This window comes from Lygodium microphyllum, chromosome 24, assembly GCF_053477565.2.
Source record: "Lygodium microphyllum isolate KBCC chromosome 24, Lygodium_microphyllum_v1.1.10, whole genome shotgun sequence".
In the NCBI taxonomy this organism is placed as follows: domain Eukaryota; kingdom Viridiplantae; phylum Streptophyta; class Polypodiopsida; order Schizaeales; family Lygodiaceae; genus Lygodium; species Lygodium microphyllum.
Window position 1 is genome coordinate 113,056,035 of NC_141158.1, and position 7,282 is coordinate 113,063,316.

Here is a 7,282-nt window from a genome sequence, read left to right on the forward strand (position 1 = left end):
GAAATGAACTCCGTGCCCAATCATTCATGATTTAAAAAAATATGCAATGTTGGATCCATGATATGCAACCAATCAATCAATGTTACACACAAAAATAATGTATGCATTGAAGAAATTGTGCCTAGTCTATTTACATGTGATCGTGCGTCATGCAAAATGCAAAAAAAAAAATCTTGATTAATTTACAATTTCTTATCCTCTCCTCTCAACTCTCATAAAAAAGATATGATATACTCCCCTCCATCCATCCAAAATCTCACAATCACTCTAGAAAATTATGGTCCTCAAGATGTTGACCAAATATAAACAACCCTTCTCACAATTGATGGCGTCCTTCACGACCCTCTAACTCACCCAACCACCTTACACTCTCAACCAGAGGTTCCTAGCTTTGTGATGAACATCCCAAATGGCGTGTTTAAGAATTTTGTGTGCTCAATGACAGGTGCTCTCTCATGTGCATGTGTATCTAAGATTTACTGCATATAGTTGCAGCGGACCTCATGTCGTGTTAGTGCTCAATGATGGTGCAAAACATGCTTCATCCCAACCCATGGCATGGAAATATTTGATAAGAACAGGAGACGACCCCCAAGTGCAGTACATCAACAAGTGCAACGGGAAGTGCTCGTGAACCATAATCCTCGTGATGTGCAAAAGTCTCAACAAGAAAACATACCTAGTTCCTCAATGTTCTGTAGCTATTGATAAACATACCTAGTTTGACACTCAACAAATCAAACAAAATGACAGAAATAAATCCTAAGCTAGACAAACACCAGAAATCCAATTACGAAACAACAAAACAAACTGTCACGCAAACAACTAAGCTAGCAGAAATCAAACCTAGCTACAATTTGACTAGGGCTTTTTAGTTTTCACAAAAATGCTTGACATATTTAGCCCTTCCCCTAGTCTGCAAACATTTATGTGCAGCAGTTGCTTTCATAAAACGATGCAACATTTATGAGCCAATCAAAAATCAAATCCAACGATCTATCCACAATCTTCTCAACAAACACAAATGGCACATTTCTCTCAAACAACTCCTTTACAGGTAGAAAAAACTCATCCATGAAATTCTCATCAAAATCCTTGAGACAATCCTCTCCATCTAAGGAAAATACATCATCCTCCAAATTCTTCAAATCCCAACCCGTAATCTAATATCTTCATATCCCACCCATCTTCCTCAGGAAAAACCATGTTATTTTTAGAGTTTCTAAATAAAATTTTGACCCTTTCTTTGTTGCCAATGTCAAATTCATCCACTGATTCATCTACAACTTCTCCTAAAGATACTATGTAAGGATCTTCCAACTCAATATCCAAATCAAACACAACATCAAAAGGAGTCAACTCCGGACTCATAACACCACAAAAACCAACAACATTTACAAATAGGGTCAACTTCATCATCAACAATACAAGACTCCATCAAGTCTTTCACAGACAAAGAGTGGTAAACACCTTCCATAGTATCCTTACAAGAAACCTCATAAGAAAGTGAAGAAACTTTCACATCTACATCATCACAAATAACATCTTCACAATACAACAATTTTGGGTCTAAAACCTCAACCAAAGTCTCCTCAACTACCAAATCCCCAACTACCTCCTCACAAATACCTTTCAACTCTATTTTCTCCATTTTAAACCTCTCTCCCCTCAAATTCTCAATTCTTGTTAAAGCCTTACTCAAATTCTCTCTCATATCCTCATGAATGTCACTCTCAAGATCCTCAAAACCCCAGTTAGAATCATTACAAACAATATCAAAACCTTCAGGAGGACTCAAAGAAACTAAAAGACTATCAGATGAAGTTTTCTCTTTGTCATTGTTGCCAAAATCAACCAAACAATTATCTACACAACTATCAAGGAGTAAGAGATTAGGTCTACTCAAAATAACATCATCAACACCAGAAATAAAAGCCTCTCCAAGGCTACTCAAACCATCAACAAACAACTCACAAGACTCAACAGAGTCAACAATACCAACACTAAAATCACAACATGAGTCAAAACCTAAATCCTCAATACTCTCTTGATTATCAAACTCACAACAAATCTCCAGAAACTCATCAGGCAAAAAATTCGAACCCTTAACTTCATCTTGAAAACTTACAGTTTCTAAGCCCTCCCCCTCATGGTTTTCCAACAAACTCAAAAATTCATCCTCAATTCTCTCTTCATCTTTCAAGGAATCAGATCCATCTATACTATCACCAAGGAAAACAAGCTCACTCTCTAAATTGTCTTTACTCTCTTCAACATTGCTATGACTATCAGAATTTTCATCACTCTTTTTCTCATAAAAAATATCAAAACTTTCTTGACTCTCATCCACTCCCAAAGAACATGAAAACTCTTGGTCCCTTAAAAAATATGGTCTCTCAATTTCTTCTTTACAACTCAGATCCAACTCTGGCTCATCTTTATAGTCCTCAAGCTCCAAAGTATCATCAATCGATCCCTCTTCTTTAGTTAAATCACCAATCATTGAACTAGAAGTATCCGTGGTCAATGGGTATGAATTCACACTCCTAGACTCTTCACTCCAATTAGTCAAACAAGTATTTTTCTCCTCAACCACCCTAGGGAGTTTCTCCTCACATACTTCAATTGATTTCTCACAAGTCATTTCATCTCTCCTAAATAGAGAATATAGTATATCTCTCTTAGGATAGGCATAACCAACTCTCTGCTCCTCAAAAACTTTTCTCTCAACTTGCCTTGAACTCAACTTTTCCCTTGGTTCATCAAACCCTAACTCTTTTTTTCGTTTGGTCCTCCTCTCTTGATATTGAGCTATCTTCATCGCTTCCTCAAAAGTCTTAGGGTTTTTTACCTCTAATTTCACTCTCCAATCTTCTAATTTCAACCCATTTACAAAATACATTATCTTCAACATAACTGGGGCTATCTCACCTTTTAACAATGTTAAACTCTATTGATTCCACAATCTTTCAAACTCCCTAGCAAAGTCCTCAACACATGATCATCTTTTTGAACATAAGTTTCTATTTTCGCCCAAATCTCACTTTGACTTTCTCTTTTTTTAAACCTAGCTAAAAAAGCATTTTTAAATGTCTCATAGTCCAATTTCTGTCTCTTAAATTTCAGTCTTCTCTCAAAGTCAAGCAACCAATTTCATGCTTCTCCCTGCAATTGATATCTAAAAGTCTGGAGTTTATCCTTAGGGTCAGTCACTCTCTCTATCAAACAACACAGCTTTGTTTTTTCTAAAAATCTTTCGGGATCTTCAGTATGATTACCATGGAGCTCAGGAAATTCATCAGCCATTTTCAACAATCACAAGAAATCAAAACAAACTCACATTCAAAACAACAACGCTCTCAATTTTGGCACTCCTCAGCGGGGGCACAAAAAAAGAGATGTTACGCGAGTGGTGATCGAGAATAAGCCTCACTCACAACCCGATAACGAGATGTTAAGGAGTGCCGGTTGGGGTAATTGACTTTGTTGGATGCACAACACAACTTGAAAAACTCAAATATTTGACAATACACCATGAAAAACAAAACAATAAAGAATTGCCTCTTGTAGCTCAAACAACTAAAACCCTAATTCGGGTAGAGCATCACACAACCACAACTCAACAAAAAAAATCCAACAATTTGAAAACAAACCAAGTGAAAAATATTTTCGTACCTTAACAACCATGATCCGACGCTCGGCGCTTTGAAATTCAAGGGCTCCGACTTTCAAATTAGCATGAGAAGAGCTCACTCTAGCATGCGACCCTCCACTCTCCTCTCTCACAAAATACAATTGTAATCAAGGGGGAAGGCCCTTAACTCTCCATTCTCATCTCCTTATATAGTTTTCTATCCACACTCACACACATTAGGCTTTTTGCTTTCAACTTTTGACTTTTTCTTTTCTACTACTTTTCACTATTTTTGTTTTTTCTGCCCTATGCATGTTTGCAACTAGTTTGAATCATAATTTCATCATTTGAACACCGAATATAGTTGTTCGGATACTCAAAACAATTGGAATGCATCTGTTCGACAAGCCAATAACAGAATTATCAAAATCCATAAAAAATGTGCAAAAATACTGATATTCGTAAATCACATCATTTTTTTCCATCTTTGATCTTAGACGACTTATTCCCTTCCTTGGCCTATTGTTCTTGTAATTGCACACACTGTCACCACACATGTCCTCTTTTCCTTCAAGAAATACTTGCTGACAATGTAAAACGTATAATCTTTTCCTTTGATCCTCGAGTCTTCAAAATAAGCATTCTCTGGATATGAACCTGTTTTTTATTATGCAGTGTGTCCTAGCAAGAATATGGCTTTTTGAAATGAACTCCGTGCCCAATCATTCATGATTTGAAAAAATATGCAATGTTGGATCCATGATATGCAACCAATCTTTATGTGATCGTGTGTCGTGCAAAATGCAAACAAAATTTCTAGATTAATTTAAAATTCCTTATCCTCACCTCTCAACTCTCATAAAAAAGATATGATATACTCTGCTCCACCCATCCAAAATCTCACAATCATTCTAGAAAATTATGGTTCTCAAGATGTTGACCAAATATAAATAACCCTTCTCACAATTGATGGCATCCTTCACAACCCTCTAACTTAGCAATGTTAGGAGTAGCACAACTAGTAATCATACCCAATACTAGCAAACAATCGGTCTCAATGACTACATGAGCACCCATAAAATACTCCTTATCACGTTTAAGGGCTGTCATAATTCCCCATAATTCTTTTTTAACGTGTGGATACCTTCTCTGTCATTCAGCCAATACTTTAGCACCAAAACATATTGCATATCTTTGCTCTTCCTCATCGTCTTTCCCAATTGCCCATCCAATTTCGATTGGGCTTGTATCAACAGTAATAATGATAGGCTTTACATGTGAATAGTCAACCTTTCTCAATGTAGGAATAGATTTTAAGAGATGCTTCAATTTATTCATTGCTTTCTCATGCTTTCTTTCCCAATGAAATCTCTGATCTTTCCTCAGAAGCTGATAAAGAGCATCAGCTACATGTGCAAAGTGAGGAATCCAAATCAAATAGAACTCACATGCACCCAAGAATATATGCACCTCTGATACATTCGTGCATAAATATTGCATTCTATCAATCCCATCTATATTTACTGGTGATGGTCTTCGCCCATAAGGCCCACACATATGTCCAAAAATCAAAACCTCTTCAATTCCAAAGACAGACTTTTGTCTAGAAAGAGTTAAATGCACCTCTTCTAGACACCTCAAAATCCTCTCACAATCCAAAATATGGTCTGCAACAAACTATCTGCATCCATGAGCATCCATCTCTTCATTCTTTTCATCCACTACACACCCTTTGATTGGAACATCATCCAAGAAGGGCATAGTCAATTGCGGTATAAAATCCATGAGTACCCTATTCATAGCATTTGTCATGTGTGCCACTGAGTTTGTTGCACCCTGTGGGAGAGTACACATCCATAATAACCCCAAGGGAGTCTTCATGGTTGTGATATCCCTGCTTTCAATTGCAAGCTGAAATTGATCATACCTTGAGTAAAGATCACCCAAAGAATAGATCGCTCTATCTGCAAAAGCCTCTGCAAATTCATCAACCACAGGACTTGCACCCAAATTTCTTATGGTTACTTTATTGATTGGTTGCATGTCTTGAATAAATCTCAAAGCCCCATTATTTTTGGGCACAGTAAAAAAACGATTTGAGTACGGGGCTGAAGAGGGCTCCAAGATCTTCATGCAAATATTTTCATTTAGCAAATCCATCAGCTTTGGCAAGAAAGCTTTAGGCACTAGAATAGGCCTGAAGTTCTTTGGTACATGTGGCACACTAAATATGACTGTAGGGAGACAACATTTGGATCCACACAACCTATTTCACTTGGTGGAAATGCAAATGCCTTTCCATACCTAGCCAACACCCACATAAAACAATCTCTCTCAGTGGCAAAAGAAACCCTTTCGCACCAACTTTCAATTCCTGTAATGTTTCAGATGTAAACATATGACCTATATATTTAGGATCTTGTAAGCTTGGCTACCTTGACACTTTTTCATACAAACCCTCACTCTCTAATGGAAGTGGAAAAGCAATTGGTTTCATATTTTTGCCAAATTTCTTATAGTTTGTCTCCACAAGTTCTTTAGCCCATTGTAATCCTGTTGAGCAAACAATGCTATGACATCATACATGTCCAAAGAACATACTAACCACACTCTGTTTTCAACCACATTTTCTACATGTATAGTTGCTAAAATTTCAGCCATAGTGTCATTAATATTCAGCCCACAAAAGTGTTGAACAGTGCGCGAGGGAGATGAGGAATGGAGGAAGAGAGAGGAGAAGAGAGACACGAGACACTGAAAGTGGAACCCTAGAAGTGCATCAAGTGAGCACACATAGTTGGAATATATAGAGGGGACCTGGGATGCTATATATAGACAAACTATATATAGCTAATAGCCCCGCTCAAATAAAGGTCCCTAACTGTGGATGAAAAAACCCTTGGGGGCTCAAGGAAAAAACCCACAGCTCTATATAGCCCTACTGCTATATTAATATTGAAAAGATATGATTACAAAGTTGAAAGGAGCTAAATCACTCCTGAATATAAAAGTGCCTGTTTGTAGGCATCGAAGGAGCTACATTACTCCTGAATTACTATAGATAAATGAAGGAGCTACATCAATCTTGAATTACAATAGATGAAGGAATCGAAGGAGATAAAGGGCCATGAAATTGCTTTATCTTGAGTGTGGATATAATTGGCTATGCAACATAATCTGTGACATCAAAAAATTAATAGAAAATGTTATATCAACATTAGAACACAATCATAATGTCATAAATCAACTCAGCAGCTAGAATATACGATGAAAATTTCATCAGCTCATTAGCTAGAATATATGAAATAGCAGCTGGCATACCACCAGCAAATGGAAAGAAGAATGGACGAGATGAGCATTATCAAGACGAAAACATTAGCTACAACATCAGCTTTTTTGACAAACTTTGGATCCAACTTTGGGAATATGATAAAAAGCCTCACATCCAACGACACACAAGTGTACAAATGAGGAAGGTTTACTAGAATATACCTCCTCTACAACTCTACCACCAAGTGATGCCAGGAGGCATATTCCACGATGGATTCCATAAAATTATATTTATTTTCTGGGGCTCGTACACAAGGTGGATTCCTTGTTCAAAAAGTTGATGGGGACGCCTGTCCTTTTTGGGTGTCACGTTAATTT